Source organism: Lagenorhynchus albirostris, chromosome 10, assembly GCF_949774975.1.
Source record: "Lagenorhynchus albirostris chromosome 10, mLagAlb1.1, whole genome shotgun sequence".
NCBI lineage: Eukaryota > Metazoa > Chordata > Mammalia > Artiodactyla > Delphinidae > Lagenorhynchus > Lagenorhynchus albirostris.
The window spans coordinates 24,065,173-24,078,694 of record NC_083104.1 but is presented as its reverse complement, the minus strand read 5'-3'; the positions used below and the strand labels follow the sequence as shown (position 1 = coordinate 24,078,694).

The window sequence follows — 13,522 nt, the reverse complement described above, 5'->3', positions numbered from 1 at the left end:
TATAGTGAATCACTGAATCTGACGTGAGCTATGTGCTTCTTACTGTGATTCTTGGTTAAAGTTTGAAAGCCTCTTGAGTGCATGCTTGGATTTCTTTTATGAGCACGTTTACATTGAAGGGGGGAGGAGGGAGTATGTTTTTCATAACAGGAAAGGGTCCCTGGCCTCCCAAGCCAGCCTATTCTGGAGGGCACGGATTCTAACGAAGGTTCCAAGCCTGAGTTGTGAACACAACAATTTCCCTGTTTGTCTTCCCCATCACTGAGCTACCAGTAACCAGAGCATTCTTTCGGAACGCTTTTGGAATTCTTTGGGGGATGAAAGTGCTGTATAAAATCAAGCCTGGTCTGTTTATGGATGTAATTCCCTGCGCCTGGAGATCAGGACCGAGCGCTGCGGTCTGAATTACACTGCATCTGATTCTCATTAACTGCCATGATTTCCCCCCTGGATCCGGCTCCTTGGTCCTCTCTGAATTACTGCGCACATGGCTGGCTTCCGCAGATTGCTCAGCCCCGGTCATCTGCCATCCCGTCTGCCGCTCCGTTAGAACCCACACTGCAATTTGAGTGGACCCATATCAGGAGTGCTTTCGACATGAAAATTCTGTCTAATGATTAAAGAAACTTCCTGAGCTCAACGCTGCTGACTTTACAGAGTTTATTACCAAACACCATGGGGAAGAGGTAGATTCGATTTCTTCGGCCTGGAGAAAGAAAACTGGACATGTTTATTACCAAAACTCGGACCACAAGCAAGGCCTATCTCAATCCCTTGTTAGTATTAAAAGAGTGTTGCATACTTTTTCTTAACCTAATAATTGCTTACATAGTGCCTACTATTCACTAGGCACGTTCTCAAAGCTAAACAGCTATTCAGTCATGCAATCTTCATAGCAACTCTCAATTGGGGTGGACTCAGTGATGCTAAGTAAGGAACAACTCATATTTCAGTGTTTAAAACTACAGGTGTTGGGGCTTCCCTGGTGGCGCAGTGGTTGAGAGTCCGCCTGCCGATGCAGGGGACACGGGTTCGTGCCCCGGTCCGGGAGGATCCCGCATGCCGCGGAGCGGCTGGGCCAGTGAGCCATGGCTGCTGAGCCTGCGCGTCCGGAGCCTGTGCTCCGCAATGGGAAAGGCCACAACAGTGAGAGGCCTGCGTACCGCAAAAAAAAAAAAACTACAGGTGTTTACAAGACTACAATGAGGTATTACCTCACACCGGTCAAAATGACCATCATTAAAAGGTCTATAAATAACAAAATCTGGGGAGGGTGTGGAGAAAAGGGAACCCTCCTGCACTGTTGGTGGGAATGTAAATTGGTGCAACCACTATGGAGAACAGTATGGAGGTTCCTCAAAAAACTAAAAATAGAGTTCCCAGTTGATCCAGCAATCCCACTCCTGGGCATATATCCGGACAAAACTGTAATTCAAAAAGACACATGCACCCCTATGTTCATAGCAGCACTATCCACAATAGCCAAGACATGGAAACAATCAAAATGTCCATCACAGATGAATGGATAAAGAAGATGTGAGATATATATATATATATATATATATATATATATATATATACACGATGGAGTACTACTCAGCCATAAAAAAGAACAAAATAATGCCATTTGCAGCAACATGGATGGACCTAGAGATTATCATGCCAAGTGAAGTAAGTCAGAAAGAGAAAGACAAATACCATATGATATCACTTACATGCGGAATCTAAAACGTGACACAAATAAACTTATCTATGAAACAAAACAGACTCAGACATAGAGAACAGACTTGTGGTTGCCAAGGGGGAGGGATAGATTGGGAATTTGGGATTAGCAGATTCAAACTAATATATATAGAATGGATAAACAAGGTCCTACTGTGTAGCACAGGGAACTATATTGAATATCCTGTGATAAAACATAATAGAAAAGAATATGAAAAACAATGTACATATATGTATAACTGAGTCAGTTTGCTGTACGGCAGGACTTAACACAACACTGTAAATCAACTATACTTCAATAAAATAGATTAAAAAAAAAACTACAGGTGTTTTAGTTCTCACTCACACTTAAGTCTTCCTTGGGTTGGTGTTTGTATAGGTGGGGGGCTCCTCTCCACGTCATCCACTCTCTACCTTGACTGCACCTGGCAAATTGCAAGCCACTGTGACAAGGGAACAGAGGGTGGCAAATTGTGCAAGAGTACTTACAGACTCCTACCTGGAAGTGACACCTTCCTTCTGCTCACTTCTCATTGGCTGAAGCAAGTAATAGGCCTCACCTAACTTGAGGAGGACAAGACAGTGCTTTCCTACCATGTTTATGGAAGGAAGAGAAGCAGACATATTTATTGAACAAGAAAAATGACTACAGCAACCGTTCTATGAAGAATGTGCTTTTACTATGCCCATTTTACAGATGAGAAGACCGAAACACAGAGAGTTTATGGAACTTGCCCCAGGTCACAAAAGCAGTAAATAGAGTAGGGTGGCCAGGTTTAGCAAATGAAAATATAGGATGCTCAGTTAAATTTGAATTTCAGACAACAAATAATTTTTTAGTATAAATTCGAATATCTCATAAGCAGATTTGGGGCTCAAATGTACTTGCTGTTTATCTGAAAATTAAATTTAACTGGGTGCCCTGTATTTTATCTGGCAGCCCAGATAAAATGGAATGGCCAGGATTTGAACCCAAGAATTCTGGTTCCAGAGATGAAGAGTCTGTTTCGTACTGTTCTCTGGCTTCTGTGACTTTGTTCCTCTTCCAATGTTAAATTAGTATTTGTTCCTTAATTATATGAATAAGGCCCTAAGCAAATTTGAAGATTTCTCTATCAAAGAAAAAAAAAAAGCATTCTAGAAATGTTTGCTCGCTGCTAGCTTCATGTAGTGTCCTAGGAGGTGGGAGTGGGGCTGCAGAGGGGACTGGAGATGGGGGAGGTAAGAGTACAAGCAGGAGTGAGAATCTGTCTCCTTTCAGAGCCATCTCAGATCTGCCCCCTAACGTGCTTAGCTAATGGGAGGGGAAATGTGGGGCAGATAATCAAAATGACAATCAATCCCCCTTGTTTTCCTCTGTGACTTTGAAATGTGGCATATTTGCCCTTTAAATTATGAAACACTTAGGCTGATAATAAAATTAGTTTTCATTCTTGGTTCACAATACTTGAGGATATAGGCTTGAGGAGTTGGATTTACCCCAGTGGCCGAGAGTGGGCATGTGATTTATTTATGTGGGTGTGTGTAAGTTTGGGGGTGGGTGGGTTATGAAGCCAGCCTAAGACTCCAAATGTTTTAGATACTTTCCCAACCGGTGGATAGTTGGAATGCCAATAATTATTTAATAATTAAGTTATTAAATAATATCTGCTGCATGATTAGCATTTGATAAATACTTTGCCTGAAGCAGAGCCTAGCAATAATGGAAATTAAATATTTCTTGAATCAATGAATGATTGATACTCGTAAAGTTGATGCCTTTATTTGCCCTATTTTATTTTATTATTTTTTTTTAATTTTTTTTTTATTTATTTGTTTTTGGCTGCATTGGGTCTTCGTTGCAGTGCACGGGCTTCTCATTCTGGTGGCTTCTCTTGTTGTGGAGCACGGGCTCTAGGCATGGGGGCTTCAGTAGTTGCAGCATGCAGGCTCAGCAGTTGTGGTATGCAGGCCCTAGAGGGTGTGGGCTTCACTAGTTGTGGCTCGCGGGCTCTAGAGCACAGGCTCAGTAGTTGTGGCGCACGGGCTGAGTTGCTCCGCGGCATGTGGGATCTTCCCGGACCAGGGATTGAACCCGTGTCCCCTGCATTGGCATGTGGATTCTTAACCACTGTGCCACCAGGGAAGTCCCTGCCCTATTTTACAAATGAGGAATTAGAAGTTTAGAGGGGCTAAGTGACCACTCATTAAAGTCAGACCAATCTCTGAAGAGCTTTTGGTCTAGGCAAGAGCTTTGATTTGCTGAAAAGCTGGTGTTATTACTATTCCTTTTGATTTGACTTGGCCTTCTAAGGCCTTGCAGCAAAAGCAGCTGAACCTGGTGACTCATCACTCCTATTAGGAATAATGACAAACAAACAATTAGGAAGAGCTGATTGGTATGCCTGAGCCCTTGGATAAAAGGATAACCCAGCACAGAAGATTAGCATTTCCTTGCTGCTAAGTGGCCTGAGTTTCAAGTCTTAATCCTCTGCAAAGGGAGACAAAAATCTTTCCCTAGGCTAGGTTTTAAAGCAAAGTATTTGTTGTGGTTTGATGATCCCATCAACTGAACTACCTTTCTTTAAATCAAGTTCTGCAAAGACACAACCTGAGTGGTTTCGTTCTAGAAATAGATGCTGTATGCAAAAGCATCGTGGTGCTTTATTTTAATCTTGCCGGCTTGCTTGTTGTTCAAAGAAACTACCTTCTCAGTGAGGCCCGTACAGACTACTTTCAGATCTGAGCAATGGAGATTCAGTATCCTCTTATTTCGTGCCTTGGTGCAGAGACCAAGGAAAAGGAAAGTAAATGCAAGTCTGAAGTTGTTTCTGATCAGAAAACTACTCAACACAGATGTGTTCCTTGGGCTGTTTAATACATTTTGGCTTGGCACTAGGGGTACATCGATAAGCTGGATATACACATCTCAAAGACTTTAATAGTGTAACAGAAAATAACACTTGGCATTAATTAATTTCTACTGGGAATACTATTATTTAGTCATTATCATATCCCAGGCTCTGTCCTGTGTTCTTTATCATGATCATATTTTGCATCGTTCAAAACAGGCTTATGGAATATCCTAACACTGTTGGTGTGTATACAGCTTGGTAAAGCCACTTTGGAAAACTGGCACTATCTCCCAAGCTGAACGTATGCATACACTATGACCCAGCAATTCCACTCCTCAGTTTATATATACGCAACATAGATGTGTACAGGTGCTTACCAAAAAACGTCTTCTAGAATGTTCATAGGAGCACTGTTAGTATTAGCCCCCAAAGAGGAACTACCCAAATGCCCATCAACTTTTAAATGGGTATATGAACCGTGGTATATTCACACTTGCAGCAATGCAAATGAACCATCTGCAATTACATACGGAAGAATTAGTGTATTTCACAAACATAATGTTGAATAAAGGAAGCCTGCACAAGAGGCATACTGTATGATTCCATTTTTACGAAGTTGAAAAATAGGTAAAACACCTGTGTTAGACGTCAGAGTAGTTACACTTAGATGATGGTGTGGTAGATTTCCAAGGCGGCCACGTGATCCCTGCCAGTAGCCTTACTCCCTTGTATAATCTCTGCCACTTGAATACAGTGGAACCTGTGATTTGATGGGATATTACTCCTGTAATTAAGATCCCTGATCACCTAGGAGATTGGCCTGGGTAGGCTTGAACTGATCAGGTGAACTCATAAAAGAACATTTAGAGGTCAGAGATAGAAGTCAGAGAGACGAGCTATTGCTGGCCTGGAAGAAAGCAGCAATGTGAACTGGATGAAAGCCAGGTAGCAAGAACGGTGGGCAGCCTGTAGGAGCTGAGATTGGCATCCGGCCAACAACTAACAAGAAAGAGGGGACGTCAGTTATTCAGCCATAAAGAAATGAGTTCCACCAACAAAATGAATGAGCTCAAGCCACAGAGGAGACCCAAGCCTTGGCTGACACCTTGATTCTCACCTGTGACCTGAGCAGAGGATCTAGCTGAATCACGGCCCGACTCCCAACCTATGGAAACTGAGATAATCAATGTGTGTTGCTTTAAACCACTAAATTGGTTTGTTACATAGCAGTAGAAAATTCATATAAATCATAGGGACTGGAAGGGAGCTACTGAGGCACTGAGAGCATTCTGTTTCTTGATCCAAGTGATGGTTACACCAGTGTGTGTGTGTGTGTGTGTGTGTGTGAGAGTGTGCGTGTGCGTATAAATTTTTTTTTTTGGCCATGCCGCGCGGCTTGCAGGATCTTACTTCCCCAACCAGGGATTGAACCCTGGCCACGGCAGTGAAAGTGCCAAGTCGTAACCACGGGGTCACCAAGGAATTCACTACACAAGTATATTTTTAATTTGTGACAATTCATTGTGCTTTACACTTAGGATGTGTGCACTTTTCTATCTATATTTTGTATATTGGTACAGAATATCAATACAATATTATGAAAGGTTCATCAAATTATGACACAGCCGTGGCTTCCCTGGTGGTGCAGTAGTTAAGAATCCGCCTCCCAATGCAGGGGACATGGGTTCAATCCCTGGTCCGGGAAGATCCCACATGCCGCGGAGCAACTCAGCCCGTGCGCCACAACTACTGAGCCTGCGCTCTAGAGCCCGCAAGCCACAACTACTGAGCCCACGCACCACAACTACTGAAGCCTGCGCGCCCTAGAGCCCGTGCTCCGCAACAAGAGAAGCCACTTCAATGAGAAGCACGAGCACCGCAACAAGTAGCCCCCGCTTGCTGCAACTAGAGAAAGCCCGCGCACAGCAACAAAGATCCAACACAGCCAAACATAAATTAATTTAAAAAAAAATTATGACACAGTCTTATGAAGTAAGTTGTATGTTACGATCTCTACTTTACAGTTGAGGAAATGGAAGCCCAGAGACGCACAAACCCAGGCCCATCTGGTTACACTGTAGCCCCGTCCCTCTTGTTCATGGTCAGGCAATAAAAATAGCCCCTTGGGGTTGGTTCTACTAAAAAAAAAAACGCAGCAGGGAAGAGTTACTCTTTAGAAGGAATCAGACCTTTGCGATATGTCATTTCAATTATTCAGAGAAGCTTGATGATAATTCCAGGCATTCTCCCGTGGTGCAGTGAGTGATCTCTGCTAAGTGCGGCCTTTTATTGCTGTCTCCCTGCCCCTCCTTCCTCCAGGGGCCAGCAAAAATTGTAGCTACTGAAGATTCTGACTTCTGACCTCTCCTGTCAACAATGGAGAATGAAAGTAGAGTTGAGGATGAGAGGTAGGGCCTCACCCAAGCATCCCTTACAGCTGCAGTTTCTTTAAACGAACAACCCAACACCAGCTGTCTTTTAAAGATTACCGATATACAACTATACGCCAATAAAAAATATATAAATAAACACCTTTTCTATTGAAAGAATGAAAGAAAGGTAGATTACCGTTATAATACACGATCATTTTAACAGAATCAAACAACCTTAGAAATTAAAAACCTGTAAGTTTAAAGACTCGCCTAAAAATAAACACTGTTAACTATTGGGCAGGTCTTTGTTTTGTTTTGTTTTTTGTTTTGTTTTTTAATGATCTGTTTGAATTTAAAAAGCGAGTGGAAAGTTACCAAAACCCAGAATTCGTTACCCTGTTGTTATGCAGAATGATGGTGCCTGCCTACCTAAAACCACACTGTCCAATACCGCCACCCCTAGCCACACGGAGATGTGCTATGTAAAATACAGAGGATTTCAGAGGCTTAGGGGAAAAAAAGAATGTAAATATATCAATGGCATTACATTGATTATGTGCTAAAATGACAGTCTTTTGGATATATTGGGTTAAGTAAAATATTTTATTACTAGAATAAAATTTTATCTGTGGCTTATATATCCATTGGGTAGGCTAATCTAACGTATTGCAGAAGATACCTGCAAAGGAAAAAAACTGGAGATTTAGTTCCATGGCATCATTATTTGTTTCTTAATAATCTTTTTTTCTGATTGTAAATGTATAGTACAGTTAAAAAAAAAAAGTCAGAAATACAGAAAAGAATAAATTAGAAAGCAAAAGCTCTCCCGTAATCTGAATCATTTTTGTTAACATGATGACTTGTACCCTTACAAACTATATTTACACATACATAATGTGTATAGTCTGTTCTATAAACATTGTTTCACTAAATCTATCATAGACGTCTTTCCATAGTAACATATAGGTAGATATTTCACTGTATGAGTATACCACGAGATTAAGGTTCTATATGATCCATTTTTCATGGGGAGAAAAAAATTAAAATGTCACCTACTGGAATTCTAACAGTACTTTGATCGTTAATTCATAGCAATTTTAGGGTTTTAAGTCTACAAGGAGTGCCTGGAAATTAGTAGGCGCTCAATTGCTGTAATTAACGGAATTAGAAGAAATATTCAATGCCATTTAGCCCACCTTTATGCTAGTAGAATTAGCACCATTTTCTCAGACATATAAAACCACTCTGTATTCAGAAACATGCTTCGGTCTACAAATATACACCTCTAGGGATTTAAGGTCCAAAGATTATCATTCTGTACTGTACACTTGTCATGAATTTAAAAAAAAAAAAAGGCAAATGTCACCTACTGGTGCACAATGGAAATTTTCATAGAAGGGCTTGACTAGTTTCTCCTGGAGTTTGGAGGGCCCAGAACCCGACTTACACGGAATAGCCTAAAGATGAATAGCCGAGCGATAGTCCCTCCTGGCAAAGCATATAGAGTGGGCTGTGAACTGAGAGCGTGGACACTCCGTTGGCATGGGTAACGTTGTTTGATTCTCTGAAGATTCCCCCACTCTGAAGAGGAGAGTAGTTGAATGTGGCGTTATGGGCTATACCAACAGAGTAGGCTGGGAGGCGACACATAACTGTTGGTGAAAGAGTACATTAACTAAGGAAATAGGGCACTGTCAGAAGTCCCTGGTTTTGGTGTTCAGTCAGACCATATTATCTGCTTCCGTAAGCTCCTCCCCCTCTCTCAGCCCCAACTCTCTGTGATCCAGAAGTAGCCAAAAGTGGGTAAAATTGGAGGCCGAACAAAGAGAGAAGCCTCTGATCATTCTGCCTTCCCATCGGGGGTTAGGTCTGACCTACTGGGGAAAAAAGTCTGAAGTGGATGAGAAACTGAAGTTTTGATATTAAAACTACATTGGACATCTAATACCTGAAGATGAGATTGTTAATACTCAAATATTCCCGAACAAACCGTGGAATCTGCCCTAGATATTGACCTGGGGTAGAGGAGAAAAGCACAGTAGAGAAGATCTGAAGATGGCAGTGGGGGAATTGAATTTGCTTCCTTCTTTCTCTTATCAAGTTTAATTCATCTAATTAGCCAGTTTCTCTCATAAACCTTCATTACTATGTAAACCGTATCTCAGTTTTTACAACCTGAGATGACCTGATTGACTCAATAATCATATGTGAATTGTTATTTTGGGATCAAATGAAGATGCTCTACTAGAACCAGGTGGCTCTCTTTGACTAAACAGAGGACTGGTCCAGGGGTCAGCGGCATCTGTGTCCCCTGGGAGCTGTCAGAACTGCAGAATTGCAGGCTCCATCCCAAACCTACATAAGAGGAATCTATATTCTAACAAGATCCCCAGGTGATTTATATGCACATTACAATTTGAGAAGCATTGATCAGAGAACTCTCAGGATTGTGAGATGCTGAGTTAGAGGGAGCTTGGAATTATGAGACCTGGGCCCTAGCTGTGTTACTCAGGGCAAGTCATTTCTAGGACTCTCCTTCTGCATTCTCAAGGTTGTTTCATCAGATGAATTGTAAGGTCCCATCTGTCTCTGACCTTCTGTAATTCTAAGAGATTTCAGGGAATTCCCTGGCAGTCCAGTGGTTAAGTCTCTGCAGTTCCACTGCAGGGGGCACGGGTTGGATCCCTAGTCGGAACTAAGATCCTGCAAGGCGAGTGGCACGACAAAAAAAAAAAACAACAAACAAAAAAAGAAATTTCAGTGAAGCAGAAGAAAAAAGTAAGTTGAGACTTAATAAACTCTGTAATAAGTTGATTAAAGAGCCACTGTAGCTTTACCACGTACTTGTGTAACTGGGATGGAGGGTATTGCCCATGCATTCAAGCATATTGCACTGTCCTTTGTGTTAGCCAAATGAAAAGTAATTTCTGTTTAATAACAATTATCCTTCTTCATTGAGAAGGAAGTGTATTTGATGGGAAAAGAAGATTATTGCTGAAACAAAATGGTATGTAGAGCAGCAGGCTGCCAGGAGCTTGTAAATCATTTGTATCGGAATGATCAGTAAATTCTTCATTTGGAAAAGATGGCTAATTGGGATCAGTTTGGTGTGTAAGGATTTCTTTGGAAGAAAACTCTGTTGCAAAACAAAACAACCCCACCCTCCCGCCCACCACACTCACCCAAACTCATACCTGAGTTCTGAATGAAGTCATGTGTTCGCGTAGATGGACAAAGCTGGGGTTCAGTACTCAGGAGTACGTGTCGGGTGCATCGCTGATTCGCTGTGTAACCATAGCAAAGTCTTTTTCCTCTTCTGTGGTTCAGTTCTATTATCTTAGACGTGATCAGATCAGACTGTTCCATCCTGCATGTTAATTGTTGCTTCCTAATAGAGGTTGCCTGGAATTTGGGGCCCAGAATGACAGCAGGACTTCAAGCCAGCTCAGCAGGAAGGAGTTGATTGATTAGTAATGTCTGCTATGGGCAAAGGAACAGAAAGTGACAAAATAAGTTCCATTTGTTTGCAAATTCCTGGATTCTCTGGGCTCTCTGAGGACATTGATTTTTAAATATATTTCCTCCTGAAAACATTTATAAAAGTTCCTTCTTATAGGATAAAACAAAAGAAATAGACTGATTACTAGGTTTGCTGTTGCTCTTCTGGAGTCTTTTCAAAGCTTCAAGTACATGTGTGTTTTTGTGTTCTCGATAGAAACATGCAGGGCAAGCTCTAAGGAAAAGAAAAATGTGCCTGGATTTAAAAGAAATTCAGTGTGAGATATCTGATGGGTTGAAAGTGATTTATGAAATGAGTTCTCTGTTTTGTTAGAACATGGAGTGTTTTTCCGTTCAGGGCCCCTTGATATGAAACAGATGCCCCCATCTATAAATCAGGCACCCTGCAGTAAGGAGATGGCATTTTTGTATAAATTATTGTGGATCCAGGAAGAAAAAGCATGGATGAACAAATTTTTATTGGCTTCTTGGCATAAAAGTCATTTTATTGGTCATCTGTCTGGGCTGATCTTCCCTCCCTATTCTTCCTAGGGGATTGATGATGAGGAAAGAGTTGAAAGTTCTGTGGAGAAACATCCTCTTTGACCTAACAAGTCCCTCCCCAGGTTTAACATGACTGGGTGGGTAAGTGCCTCTTTCCCAGCCTGTAGAGAGAGCACTGCTGTTGCATTGGGGTTTCAATTTCAAATGTAAATCCCTGAAAGGAAGCTGGATTAGAGAAGGAGTACATTTATAGTTTTCTTTTTTCCCTTTTAGGTCATTAAGCTCTTCCTTCGGTGGTCTACTTTCTACTTGCCATTTTAAAAATGAAAACTTCACTGTTTTCATGCCATTCCTTGGTTCTCTGATAGTTTTTGACAGTCAGCTAATGATCATTCTCTCTGCACTTGAAAGCAGGAAAAGCTCATTTGTTTATTCAGTGGTTCAGGAAAAAGTATGCATTGAACTCCCTGATTGAGAGTAAGACACATGCCTGGCCACCCAGTTACAGGGTTGTGTACGACCTTGCACAGGGCCATAGTATTTTCAAAATGACAGAGAATTCAAATAAGGATTCTGAGTTGGGAAGTCCATATTCATTTTAGATGTTAATAATTTTCTTTATTTTGATTTTATTATTGGAGTTGGTCCTATATTCACATGACTCAAAAATAAATTGCAGTCAAGAGAAGTCTTATTGGCACTCCTGACTCCACCTACCCAATTTCCCATCTTCAGCCTCCTGTATGTAACCACTCATTAATTTCTTGGATAGCCTTCTAGTGTTTGTGTTTGTGCCGATATAAACAAATATAAATACATTCTTATTTACCCCATTTTTACATAGAAATTAGGAGACTACATGTATTGTTTTGCATCCTGTTTCGCTTAATAGTTTTCCCGAGATATTTCCATAGAGCGTGGAGAATTGCATTCTCCTTTTCACAGCTGTGTGATACTGTGTGGCAGTACTGTGGTTTATTTATCTACTCATCTTTTGATGGACACTTGGGTATTTCCAGTCACTTGCTCATGCATGCACACAGCCCTGTGATCAGTAATGGGGTTTATGTCACTTTACTTCATGATGGTTTAAATAGAGCTGTAAAAAAAAAAAGAAAAAAATTCTCAGGAGTGAAATTGCTCAGTAAAAACGAAAATGCATTCATAATTTTGATAGGGATTGCCAATGAGCTCCCCAAAGTGTTGTGGACCATTTTGCACTCTTGCCAGCAACGTGTGAAAATGCTTAATTTTGCTATTTATTACAGGACACGATGGGTAAAATTTTTGAATTCAATTTTTGTCAACTTGATAGGTGAAAAATTATATACTGGTGTAGTTTTGACTTGCAGTTTTCTTATTACAAGTGAGGTGGTCAAACATCTTTTCAAATGGGTAAGAGCCATTTATTTTTCTGTGACCTGTCAGTGTTCCTGTCACATTTCTCTTGCTTTGCTGATATTTTCTTCTTCACAGTTTCTGGGCGGATTTACTCTTACTTACGAACATTTATTTTTATTTATTTATTTTTTTTGCGGTACACGGGCCTCTCACTGTTGTGGCCTCTCCCGTTGCGGAGCACAGGCTCCGGACGCGCAGGCTCAGCGGCCGTGGCTCACGGGCCCAGCCGCTTCGCGGCATGTGGGATCTTCCCAGACTGGGGCACGAACCTGTGTCCCCTGCATCGGCAGGCAGACTCTCAACCACTGCGCCACCAGGGAAGCCCCATGAACATTTATTTTAAGGATCTGAGCCAAGTCCTCTTTATATGTGCCCTCGTTGAATCCTCATAACACGCTTGGGAGTTGAGTATTGCCACCCCATTTTAAAATGAGAAAACTGAGGGACTTCCCTGGTGGTGCAGTGGTTGAGAGTCCGCCTGCCAATGCAGGGGACACGAGTTCAAGCCCTGGTCTGGGAAGATCCCACATGCCTCAGAGCAACTAAGCCCGTACGTGACAGCTACTGAGCCTGCACTCTAGAGACTGCAAGCCGCAGCTACTGGGCCCGTGCGCCACAACTACTGAAGCCCACCCGCCTAGAGCCCGTGCTCTGCAACAACAGAAGCCACTGCAATGAGAAGCCCGCGCGCTGCAGCGAAGAGTGGCCCCCGCTTGCCACAACTAGAGAGAGCCAGCGCTCAGCAATGAAGACCCAACACAGCCATAAATAAAGAAAGAAAGAAAAAATGAGAAAACTGAGATTCAGAACAGCTAAGCCACTGACTGTAGGCTATACATCCAGGAAGGGGCAAAACTGACGCTCACATCCAAGTTTGTCTTACTCCAAAAGCCTTTCCTCTTAATCCTCCAGTAGTACGGTTTCTCTTAGGCAGAGACCAGAATTAACTAATTCAAAGTGGCTTTCATTTACCCAGCACGCAAGATGACACAGGAGGGTTTTGCTGAGATCGTGCTGGGTGGCATGTGGAAGCCCAGCTGGGATTAGAAACATGCCTTGCATAATCCACCCAGTGAATAATCCACAGGAAGATTGATGGTACCCCCCCTCCCCCGCCCCCAGGAAAGGATTGCCACAATGCATCTGAAGCCAAGAGGAAACAGAAATGACAAGTGGCTGAAATTACACAGG

The 13,522-nt window shown here is 42.0% G+C and overlaps 1 long non-coding RNA gene across 2 annotated transcripts in view; it reads left to right on the top strand.

Annotated features, from left to right (window-relative positions):
- LOC132526868 (uncharacterized) overlaps positions 1 to 13,522 on the top strand; it is a 102,200-nt gene that overhangs the window by 46,476 nt on the left and 42,202 nt on the right. The gene's annotated exons all lie outside the window — the stretch shown is intronic.